Here is a 13,602-nt window from a genome sequence, read left to right as displayed (position 1 = left end):
TAACAATCATAACACTGGTGAATTATTTTCATTAGCATAATACCAAGATGTCAATAATAAAAAGTTGCGACAGGCTCCAGTTGAGCCGAGACCGGATCAGATAAAGTACTATAGAAAATAGACGGATGAATGAATGGCTGTTTAAAAAGGTTGGTGAACTCAAAAAATGTAATATACTTCTAAAATAATTTATAGAAAAAAAAAATGTTGGATTTCAAAGCACTTTATTGAACTTGAACATATAATGGCTCTCATATGTATTCAACACATCCTAACCATTCAAGCAGTGTACCAGATAAAGACTTGGTAATAAAATGTTCTACCTACTGATAAAACATGGAATAAGTGTATATTATTCTGCACTGTACTCTTTTGATAGCGAAAATATTGGAAATAACATTTTTTTTGTCACAACCTCCCCTGAATATTGTGCTTTATTTGTTCGGTCTGACCTTCTCATTTAAGACCGAATAGTTTGGCATCTCAAAGGGAAGCTCTTGCTGCTTCTTTTTTTTCATTTTTTTTATTTTTACACTAACCTCCACCAATTCACTAATGAGCCTGCTGACATCGTACACACACAGTTTATTTCATCTTGCATGAATATGACCTGATAAATTTGTAGGTTGTACAAGACATTCAAGAGATAGTGTAGATTGAAATGACATAAAACATTTTACACATATGGAAAACTAACAGATTTTTGATATTACATAGCTGTCATTTGACAATATCTCAGATCGGATTGCGTTTTATTGGCTGGAATGTTCGATACATTCCACAGGATGTGACCTCAGTGATACCGTGTAGTCTCTGGTGACTTAATAATAAAAGGAGCTTTTCCTGAAATCAAAACAAAAGCAAGCGATAGCATCACAATGTCTCTGACCTAATAAAAGGAGCTTTTCCTGAAATCAAAACAAAAGCAAGCGATAGCATCACAATGTCTCTGACCCAAAGTGACCCTCTTTGAATCTCCATTCCAGGTGTCTGAAAGCTTTCTCCCAAGTAACACACAAATACAGAGATGCTTTTTATCTTTCTCTCTCTCTCAGGGGATGCCTTGTTTTTATTGATTCACCTTTTGCAAACCTTGAACAGTAAGTTCAATAGACTTTAATCAAGTGTACAAAAAGGACACAAAACATAGCAATCGGAATAGCTGGACTATATATATATATATATATATATTTTTATTTTTTATTTTTTTCTTTAAGAGCAAATTCAGGTTTGAAGTCATTTTGGAGTGTGGGAGGTTTGTCTGCTTTTCGAACAAACTCAGAGTGTCCATCAGAGTGTATTTGATTATTTTTTAAATTAATACACAAAATCACTACAATGCAATACTTTAGCAAAACATTTGACTGTATAAAGCTTCTCAATTATTTTTTGGGGTAATTTATTTTTTTCTTCTCAGCTAAGGCCCAAAGACCAATTATGACATCATCATTGTTATTTATAATATTTATAGTATGATATAATCTACATATATAATATAGCCTTAGTTTTCTTTTTATGCAAAGAAAAAAGCTTTCTTCTAAGCTAAGGCCCAAAGACCAATTATGACATCATCATTGTTATTTATAGCATTATATACTGTACATATATAATATAGCCTTACTTTTTTTACGCAAAAAAAAAAGCTGTTACATATTCCCTCAGCTATATACAAACATTCATTGTGGGCTTATTGGAAGTAGAAAATGATAAATCTTCAAGAATCGATGCTTGTTTTGAATACTAACTGGGAGTTATTGATCTGTGTTCCATCAGCGTGAAAAGCTAAAGGTTTCATTAGTTTAGCTATCCATTTCCCCCCCAGGTATAGATAGATTCTCCTCTGCAGGATAGCGTCACCCCTCACCACACCTATTTTTTTTCATCCACTCATCTGTTTACTCCCTTTCTGCACCTCTGCCTATTTTCTAAATTGCTTCCTCCTCCTCCTGTCATCTTTCCACTTCCTCTCCTTTCTGCTCTTCTCCTGCTCTTACCGCAGCATAGCTCTCATTGACTTTCTGGCCCGTCTGACGCATGGTCCACGAGGCGTTGATCTTCTCACAATGACTGGCCCTTTATGGAGATCTTCACACAAGTCTTGACCCTGAACATTTTAATTAAAAAAACTCTTTCCTCCATGCATAAATGTCTTAACAATTTTTTTTGACATGTTAGGAACTTTGTGCTGTCTTAAGATCCAGCAAAAAATTGTTCCAGGGCACTTTACCACATATTTGGATAGATGGTAAACAATCCAAAGGCAGTGATGCACTTCTTTCCATCCAAGTCCTAAGGGGGGGAAAGTTTTAGTGTTTCGGAAATTACAGCTTGAAAAGACTAGCGTCATCTCACAAGACCCGAACTTGATTGATGTAACAGCAAGGTCAGGGTGAGGTAAGAGCAAAGAAAAATACAAGCTAAGAGGGTGGGATGAGCAGAAAGCAACGGGAGAGAAAGAAAGGACATGAAGCTATAATATAAGATAAAAGATATGGAAGCAAGACAGAAGGGACAGCTTTGAGGGATGAATGTGTCCCTGGGAAGACGAAGATGGTTGGCAGAGATGAGAGGGGCCGTGAGGTTGTGTGTTGACAATTGCATCATGCTTCTGAGTCACCGCTTTAGGTTGGAGCATTGGGAGCTTAGTCATGAAGGCAGATGTCGTAATTGGACGAAAAGCTGTCCGGGATCCATAGCAACAAAGATCACCTTTTTTCTTTTTTCTTTGCTCGCTTCGTTTGACACGTCAACCTGAGAAAACAATTGAATATCGACAAGAAAATCCTTAATTTCTTTTTTGGAATGATTAAACAACAGCAAATAAAATCATTTAGAAAGCAGTCATGAGGAAAAAATGCAATAAGTGGCACAAATTGTGGAAAAAGAGCAAGTCTGTCATTCTTGCAGTGCACTAAATTGTCTTACGAGTGAAGACAAAGAGCATCGTAGTACATGGACCTTAAATTGGGTATTGAGGATATCGAAAAGAAAAAAAAAAAAAACGCTCAAATAGCTTTCCTCAATTATGGATGACAAATATTAGCGATCAACTCCAGGAAGCAAGAGCTAACGAGGGATTCTCAAGGACATCAGAGTAAACAAAGGGATGTGAGAGTGCAATTTACCTGAATTGATAAATGACTAGAAGAGGGGAAAATAAAGGTTTGGGCGCCATGACAACCTGTCGTCATGGCCTTGAAGTTGTATACATTAACATGATTTAGCTAGCTGCTGCGCCAATATCAATTCCCAGCGGCCTTTAAAGTGATGGTAAGGACTTAATTGAGTCGGGACGCGCGACTTTACAGTATTTTAAGTCAATGTCATAAATATGCAACAGTGGCAAGTCATTCCGATAAAACTCAAGAGAAAGATGGCTGTGAGCAACTTTTTTTCATAGCTATTTGTAACAATTGTCTCCACTGAAATTTCCATCCATCCATCCATCCATCCATCCATCCATCCATCCATCCATCCATCCATCCATCCGTCCATCCATCCATCCATCCATCCATCCATCCATCCATCCATCCATCCATCCATCCATCCATCCATCCATCCATCCAGCCATCCATCCAGTAGGCAGTAGCTCAGCCCAACACGTCGATTCAGTTCGTCACTAAATCTTAATTCTATACTTAATGTTAAGCAAAAAAAAGCCAATTAAAAGCTTATAAAACCCGATGATGCATGGTTGCCTTGGCAACAAAGCAAGCCACTATACCACCAGACCATTTATAAACAAAAGGCTTCAATTGTTATTTTGATAGCTTTTAACGGCATTTCATTTGGAGTATTTACCTACTTTTAGAGGGCTAGTCATCATTTAGTATGGCTTCGGCATCTTACGTGCTCTTCAGAAAAATAAAAGTTCACTCTATCTGTATAAATAGCTTAGGTATGAATTCACTGTGGATAATGACATTTTAATTCAATTGCACAGTTGGATTTGGGTGATCCCCGACTGACCTTTGGTGGCGACTGTCAACACTGCATTGTAATCAGTGGAGCCGCTCCCTCCCTGTTGCATCGACTACACAGACAGAGATTTTTTTATTTTTTTTTGGGTGGATGCAGACTGGGCACATTTTAGACTATCGCTCAGGGAGGAAATGTGTCCACTTACAGGAAACGACTCGACTGGTCCCAATGGTATGGCTAAGCCTCTCTTTAATTATAAGGGGGAGCCATAATCAAGCTCACATCCTGTTTTGATGGTTCGACGTAATCTTTGGCGCAAACTAATGTTGACCTGGTGGGTAAGAAAGATAAAGGAGGATCTAAAAAGGGAATTGATTTTGATGAAAGATCTTTACTTTCATATGACTCTAATAAATAACATGATGGTGGCAAAAATGGGTGGTGTGGCTCAAAAATAGTCCAATGACATTTGTCATGTCTGGATCAACACATTTGCACTATATAAGTTCTTTGCCATTGGCCTTCCATCTCTCTCTGAGAGCTGTTATGTCGAGACAGCAGCTGACGCGCTCTAATAGAAATAGGTGGAAGAAACTTACGAGATATTTTTTTTCCTTTCTTTTCTTCTATCAAATACACCCCCAGATTCTGTTATTATTTTCAATTTTATGTGCTCGGTTGGCAATATATTGTGGTCATTTTATACCCCCGTCGAGAGAAAAATAGGAAAAAGGAGGATGTAGGTTAATCTTTTTGTAGTTTTGTATTCTAAGCATTTCATGATTTGTTTAATTTCATATTAATGTAAAGTAAGGGTCTTGGTGGATTGAGTGGTTTGCTTTCATTTTTTCTTCCATGTCTGAGTTGAGGGTGAAGCATTGTTGACAGGCAGGCGTTTATCAATACTCTCAAGTGGTGCTGTATTTTAATGGTGGGCGATATGATGAATAAATGCCGAAATTATATCAGCCGAGAGACATCAACATCATCAAGGTCAAAACTCGTCAGCGAGCCTGCAAAGCTTCTTGTCTTTATCTCGCGGTTCATTCAAATAGCTTTGAAAGAAGATTTCTTTTGACAGCAAAAACACTTCGCAATACTTAATAGCTGACTTCATTTATTTATTAGTTTGGTAGAGCTTTTTTTTTGCATGAAATGTTTTGGAAGCACAGGCAGGGATGGTTAATCTTTCTCACAACAAAGTGGATCATTTGTCCAGCTAAAACAATGGAAGCATTTATCATTAGCAGCATTGTTTAAAAAAAAAAGATAAGAAGAAGCGAGGCCAGGCTAGGCGGGGAGAAAAAAAAAAGTGGATTACATTTGGCGCATGAGAAAAAAAATGGAGGGTGCTTTTTTAGGAGGAGGGGGAAGAGATGAGGAGAAGCAACACAAGAGGATGATGCTCTGCCGACTCTTCTCTCGCTGCAGGCTGCACCCCACTTTACTGAATAAATAATTTCCACAATCAGCTCCACTTATAACATTCCGGAGCAAAGAGGTCAGTCTTATTTGGATACCAAAAACATTCTCTCGATAGACTTTAAAATGTACCATAAACTCACAAGATTAAATATGTATATTTAGAGAAAATTTAGAGACAGAGCCTGAAGTATAGTTTATGAGCTTTATAGTAAATATGTCCAATGTTGTGTCCAGATAAAGGTGGTGCAGCTGCAGGGATAGCGTGACGACTTGCATCTTGAGGCTAGAAACTTGGACATACATATAGAGAGTATATCAGAGCAGCATTATCTGAAAGAGGCTGAAGAAGTGCTGTGAGCTGAGTGATAAGGTAGAGATAGAGGCATGGAATAAGTTCCTGTAAGCGTTGAAGCTCAGAAGTAGCAATTCTCTTCACTTCACACTTGTGTAGCCTTAGTGGCCTTCCTACGCTATTGTAATGTTGCTGCAAAAGGCTGATAAAATTCGGACAAAGCTGCACAGACGATTTTTTTTTTCCTTTCTCCGATTCTGCCGAATGAGATCCGAAGGGAAAATGTAACCTCCAGTGTCAAATACGTGACATGCATAATCCGTTGGCGCCCTGACCATTTGATCATTTTCATATGCATGCAGTGATTTATGACCACTAGGGGGCAGGAAGACTCCAATACATTAGCTCTTACATTAGTCCCTTTTAATAAAAAAAATCACTTGTTGGAAAGCTCATTTAAATTCCACTTCAGATTGATGTTATCAGTGGTTTACTAGTTGCTTGACTTCCTTTTCAATTGACTTCAAACTGCCATAATTAACTTCTCTAAGGTTAATGTTTTCAACACTGCGTTTCAATTAAATTTCTGGTACAGAGTCGACACAAAACAAATGAGTGGCCTCGTTTTAACCACTGTGACTACTGCGCTCAACTTTTTAAAAATGTATTATAAATTATTTGTATTTAAAATAATATAGCTCAATTTTCATTCATTCATAATTTATTGTATAGAGATGTCGGCAAACCAAACTATTTTATTAAAGATTGCTAAGAATCGACCTAACGGTCAAAACTGACCAAGGCCGACACGAGCATTGGCAATGGCAACTGATATTGATTTCACCATTGATCGATCATTGTGGTGACTTCAACAACTGTCTCTCTCGACTTTGTTTTCTATGGCTTTGTGCAAAGCTTCTCTTGCCCTTGACTGGCAATCTTCCTTCACTGTGCTCCATTCTCGAGGTTTGACTGCCGGAAGGCTACACAACACACACACACACAATAAATGCACATCCATTCATTCATCCATTTGTGTCATCTGAGAAAGGTATATCCAAACTTTCCCGTGCACAGCCTCCAACTTTATAATTTCACCGAGGCGCTCTCACATAAGGATGTCAAACATCGTCCCTGCACTCTGTCTGCCCTGAGGCTTCCTTCCGGGTTGAACATGCCTGGAACATGGAGTGTATGTCCAAGGAGCATGCTTTTCCACGTAATAAGGGAGGCCACCGTAGAAGGAAGGGCAGTAGCACCACAACAAGTTTCAAGATCTCATCCAATGTTTCCAAAATCTGCAATTTAGAAACATTGGTGTTGGAAACCTAAAGCGGCAAAGACTCGATTGGATCAATCCTACGTAGCCAACCTTGAGTAAAAAATACAATACCCTTTAAGAATTTAAAAGGATGGTTCGAACTAGAGCAACCATATTGATCCCTTCAGGTTTTAGAATGAAGAATGAAATTTTCAAGTCCGTGAATCAAACGTGGAATGGTTGGTTGCCACCTTCCAGTTACAAGGGAAAAAAAAAAATCACTAACAGATGGACTCTAATCTTCAGAGTGCTGGAATAGACTTTCCAAAGCATGACTGCAGCTATCAAACTTTGTCACTGATACATGATCTGGACTCACACTGGACAAAATGCACATCGTCACTGCCAGAGGGGGCAATGGTAGATTCCAGCATCCCATTACAGATGGCGAGAAGGCCTGATTCATCATCATGAGTTCTCTCTCCCATCTGCATCTCCTCATTTTCCTGTGAAAGAACGAGTGAGAGGGGAGACAAATATGTGGAGGTGGATTCTTCATCTTTTGTTGGGTGGCATTGGATTTGAGGTAAACATCAATGGACAAAAAAGGATGACATCACAGGCTGGAAATCTACAGATTTAAAAAAAAAAAAAGGAGGAAACTCAAAACTGCCGAGGGGGAACTGGAAAAGGCAATCAGTAGATACAGAACCCTCCTCGGCACTTTGACAAATGTGGCCTTTCGTCACGCGGCGGTAATGAAAGTCATTTTTTCGGATTTGGGCTGACTACGGTGCTTTGAGAGGTAGCGTAGAGGGATAGTTAAAGCCGGTAAAATATGTTGCACTTGTGCCTTGAGAAAGGTCAGTGATAAATGTTGAGACTAGATCAGATTATAGAAACAAACAACAAAAGGAATTCCAGGTAGTGGAAGAACATGACCGGCCATTGCGATGGGCTCGGTGTCATCCGCTTCCCGCCCCACATTCAATCCTTTCACAGTGGGGAGCATCTGAGGTTATGAAAAGGGGCCAAAACAAAAAAAAGCACAATCAAAGGTTAACATGCCAACTTGGGACACGTCATTTGCCAAGCCATTAAACAGGTATGCTGCATTGCTGTAATTACTCTTGCACTCATTTCCGTCTGAATGTGTTCATAACCCTGTCCTAATTGGCCTCTGTGCTTTTCCTTATCACGCCATTAACCTCTTTATATGTCGGAGCGCCGCAGATGCTTCTGCGGCTCAACTGAGAATTGGTCCTGGGACGCAGAAGGCCCCCGCGCTGACGGTAGACTCGCATTCAGCCCCATTCCCTTTCTTTCATCACTCTATCCATCTAAATAATTCTCACCGCTCGAATCCTCGTCTGCTCGTTTCTCGTCTTTATTTGCTCCTACCCGAGAAGCACTTTATACTTCCCGCGGGTGCCATGTACTTGAAACAATAAGGCCATTAGCGCCTACTTGTCTCAAACTATGTTCACACTTGAAGAAGACTGCCGAGAAAAAGCTTAAGAGACACCAACCTCTGGGATGGTTGGATCTTCTCGTATTGGTCCGCTAACAAAGACCGACATTGTTAAGTGGGCTACATCGCCAGCCATAAAAGCTACTACAATTTTCCATACATAATGAATATCTGCAACCGTCAAGTCCATCAGATAAAGATAGCAGAATCTATTAGGCTTGTACCATGGGCTTCGGTGAATTAGGCAGCCCTACATTTTCAACACTTGCATTATTTAATCATCACTACCGGGGCAGAGGGCCTGAAGCCCGAGGCGGGACCTGGGGCTTCAGTAGACTCGTGCGGCCTTAATGAGGGAATGTTTGCTTGGTAGCGGCTCAAGTCAAAGTTGTTTGGGTGGCTATTCAATAATGGGTCAACCGTTTAAATAAGATGACATTAGTTGCCTTCAAAAGTACAGTGCGGAAAAAAATAATTAGACAAAACACATTAGTGGAGCACCATAAATGTTTGGTCGACATTCATCATTTGTACGCTTCAACTCGGACATACCGTATTATCCAGACTATAAGGCGCACCTAAAAACCTACAATTTTCTCAAAAGCCAACAGTGCGCCTTATAGTCCGGTGCGCCTGATAATTCCTAAATTTAAACTGGCCCGAAGCATTGTGTCATGAAATCAATCATAAGTGGCCCGCGGAAGACTATGAATCATGAATCAAAAAGTCTATGGATCATTATTTTGTGATTTATAAAGTAATTTGTTGCGTCTGAAGTTGAAATCAAAAAGATTTGATTTGGATTAAAAATCTGACACGATGCATTAATGGTGCGCCTTATAATCCGATGCGCCTTATATAAGGACAAAGTTTTAAAATGGGCCGTTCATTGAAGGTGCGCCTTATAGTCCGGAAAATACGGTACTTTCTCCCGATGTTGCTTATCTCCAAATAAGTGTGGCCAGACCAGAAAAAAAGTGTGTGTGTGTACTGATAACATGGCCACACACATACACACTGAACATGATTTTAAATTAGGTATTCATTCCACACTCATCAAACAACATGCCCTTTGGCCACTGGTTGCTGGCTATGTGACATCTAATCTTGCATTATTGATTGGCCAGACTGGAATCCCTCGACAAGCCAACAATAGGCTTTGTGAGAGATACTTTAATTACCGCAGCACTCACAAGATAGTTTGTGGGTTCCTGCATTCAGGAAACTCTTATCGTACGGTGAGTATGATAGAACCACAGTTGGATGACACAAGCCCGGCGGAGAATAACGACTTTAGACACTTTGCGATTGTGTTCACGGAGATAGCAATCCTCATTTCAACTGCATACATTAGAACTTTAATGAGAATCGCATTTGGCAGGGTCCCATGCTAGCTAACCTATCATGTTTTATTCAGACCCTAAATGGCAGCGCTGAGTGCTCACTTGCTAGCTCAGCTCAACTAGGACACGGTTTTACAGAGGCGTCACCTTTGACCCGCTTCTCCCTGCTCTGGGTTGGCAGGGATGAGCGCTGGGATGGTTGCCATGTCATCATCTACCACCTGGATCTGTGTCACCTGGACTCTGGTGGAGCAGACACACATGGAGTACAGTTCAGTTCTGCATGATCAGTGGCATGGATGGAAAGGCCCACATAACAACACCATTAAAGTATGTGAATTAAAGATACCGAGACAGTAACTAATGGCTGTCAACGGGTAAAAAAAAAAAACTCCCAGTAATAATTCCAGATCGGTCCACGTGGGAGTAGCGAAGAACGTAGGAGGTAGAGGGGCAGGCATTAAAATGACTAGTGACAGAGCTGTTGTCCGACCGCTGCTCCCCACAAACACGCAGTGACATCCCTTCATGCTCATGCACAGTGCCGAGCTTTGAAGCTGTGGCGGGCTGCCGCCTGTGAAATGGCATCAAACACAAAGACGGCCATGCGACAAAGCAAATGCACAATTAGGACACATTGCTGTGGCGTAGAGCAGACCCACAAATCACAACAAAGATTTTAAAGCAAAGCCAAACACACCGAAAAAAAAGAACACCAGCAAAGCAGTTGACATCATTATGCATTGTTTGAGAAGCGTGCAAACTATTGGTCATGAGGCAAAACAAACCAAGGAGAGGAAAATAGAAGTGTTCACGCTTCCCTTACAAAGCCCAACGAGCTGGAAGAATGTGTTGGCCATCGCATTTAGCTGAAGAATGGACACCTGGCAAATGACTCGCTTGCGATGCAGTGAGCTGAGATAAATACAAAGTCTTCTTGGAGGCCACTGCATCCCTTACAACCAAAGAAACAAATCCCATCCAGAAAATCTGGAAGTCAACAGGGGACATCCTGGACATTTGGATAAAACAAATCTGACTTAGCATTATTATTATTATTATCTTGAGAGACCTAAAATAATGAATATATGTGGGAAAAAAAATCTATTTTATTATATTATTTTATTATTATTTTATTATATACAGATAATGGATGGATGGATATATACATATTTTTCTATCTATCTATCTATCTATCTATCTATCTATCTATCTATCTATCTATCTATCTATCTATCTATCTATCTATCTATCTATCTATCTATCTATCTATCTATCTATCTATCTATCTATCTATCTATCTATCTATCTATCTATCTATCTATCTATCTATCTATCTATCTATCTATCTATCTATCTATCTATCTATCTATCTATCTATCTATCTATCTATCTATCTATCTATCTATCTATCTATCTATCTATCTATCTATCTATCTATCTATCTATCTATCTATCTATCTATCTATCTATCTATCTATCTATCTATCTATCTATCTATCTATCTATCTATCTATCTATCTATCTATCTATCTATCTATCTATCTATCTATCTATCTATCTATCTATCTATCTATCTATCCATCCATCCATCCATCCATCCATCCATCCATCCATCCATCCATCCATCCATCCATCCATCCATCCATCCATCCATCCATCCATCCATCCATCCATCCATCCATCCATCCATCCATCCATCCATCCATTCATCCATCCATCCATCTAGTGAGTGAACCGACAGACTTTTTTTCTCCCTTCCTCTGAAGCGAGAACCAAGAACACAACAGACTCTTAGACCGTCTCAGTGAATACAAATGGCAAATTAGCAAGGGTATAATCACAAATGCTGTGCATGAGCTCTTGCAAATAAGAATATTTAACTGTCCTTCTTTGTACACTCGAATACATTGTGCAGAGCATCATTTTGTTCCTCTCCGTTAGCGGCCATGCCAGTGCAGCACATCTCGATATTAAGGGTCTTGTTTGGGTGATTACAGAGAACGTCACAGTCAAGAAAGACACTGTGGAGAAGCGTCAGTCCTAATTAACCTCACACTGTTTCACATGCATTAGCGCTCACACGACAGAACAGCGAGTACCTAGCGTAAGATCAAACGAGGATGCGGCTGCCAGACAAATAAGAGTCTGGTTAATAATGCTCATCGTCTGTGTCAGCTTTTATTCACTTTGATCTTATTAACATTTGGAAAAGACGAGGCGAGGAGACGAGAGACGCGCTCGCCTTTCTGGAATCGGCTGCTGATTCAGTGCCTCGCTCACGGTCATAACCATTTCTGTTAAATGAAGCTACATTTTGTGGAAACTTTTGAGCTAATATTTTTTTGTTCTGTGCAAGTTCAACAAATAAATAATTTCGACGTGGAAAAATGAAAGGCCCAGTACTAAGACAGGACTTTTGTAGACTCATTTAGAAATTGCTAGATGATTTATGTCCCATATATCAAAATTCAGAGATTGCAGCACCCCAAACTCAAATCTTGGCACTGGAGCACCTTAGCATGTGTTTATCACGACAGGTCAGGAAAATGGTAAAAACAGCTAATCCCAAAAACAGCACAATAAGTGTGACAATAACTCAGAGTGGCAGCGAGCTTCCTCCGGAGGTTTTCAATGTGGTTTATAAAAGTCTGCTTCATTTCAACCACAGCGGGAGATAGTGTGCAATGCCTGCAGGCAATGTGTCGCACCGTCATGTAACCCCCGTGAGGAATAAGAAAACTGAGGGGGGGGGGGGGGGGGGGACTGGGTCATGTATGTAAATCTTGGCGTCTTCCAATTGTGATGCAATTCTGCATGCCATACATAAAGAGTGCAGAAAGTTTATTACGTGCATCAGACAGTCTGTGCCCCGGAGCAAACTTGAAAATTCCCGACATCATTGCATAGCATGAACACAACGTCTCAAATCAAAGTATTGACATAAAATAGGTGCATCGTTGAAACTAGATTTGAGGCCGGGACTTGGACTCTTTGGGTCTGTAGTAGAAATAGATGTCAGACTCAGTGCACCAAAAGTGTTGAATATTAATTTTGTGTTTGTTCTATTATAGCTGAAACAAACATTTTCTATTCCGAGAGAAAATCATTATCTATTAAGCATAGGCGTTGCAGTCACGCAAAGTATGGGCTTTATTGCCCCGGGACTGTACTCTGAAGCAATTCAGCTAAATTAGCATAGCTGCTATGAAAGTGTATGCAGTGATACTAATCTGGAGGCAATTGTGAAAAATGTCGAATAATCATTAGTTTCAATAATGATGTTGATAAAGGAATTTATGCTGGGACTGCAGAAGACTTTGTTTTGGAGTTAAGACTAATTGTGTCCCTCCTCTGATCGTTCATACTCATACTCATACTGTTTTTTTTTGCGAGGGATATGTTCCTGTCAAAGCCTTATTTTATATAAAGTATATGCTATACAACAAATTGATGAATAACTGTTCAAATATTTTAAAAAGATGAATGTACGAAAAATTGCCAGCAATATCTTTATATTTTTAAAGTGAAGACAATTTGTAATTTTAGGAGTAACATAAATCTATGCACAATTTGTCTTTGCGGGCCAAATAAAATGATGTTGGGGGGCCGTATCTGGCCCCCAAGCCCTAGGTTTGACACCTGTGATTTAAAGCCTTGCTTGGTTGGCTGTGTTGTCTGCCAGACCCCAATGACTGAATGTCTGCAAGGAACATGTGAATGAGGTGAGAATAGAACTGACGTGGAAATAAGGTGAAGGAAATAAGGAAGCAGCGGGAGTACTGCGAGATGTGTGAGGAGGACCCATCAAGGCACATAAAAGAAGAGAATGCTCCACGATGGGAGCACTCTCCGCAATTGAGTAGGAAGTGTCCCTGTTTGTTGAGAC

This window comes from Syngnathus typhle, linkage group LG10 (assembly GCF_033458585.1).
Source record: "Syngnathus typhle isolate RoL2023-S1 ecotype Sweden linkage group LG10, RoL_Styp_1.0, whole genome shotgun sequence".
Classification (NCBI taxonomy): domain Eukaryota; kingdom Metazoa; phylum Chordata; class Actinopteri; order Syngnathiformes; family Syngnathidae; genus Syngnathus; species Syngnathus typhle.
The sequence above is the reverse complement of the archived record's forward strand: the minus strand, read 5'-3'. Positions refer to the sequence as shown.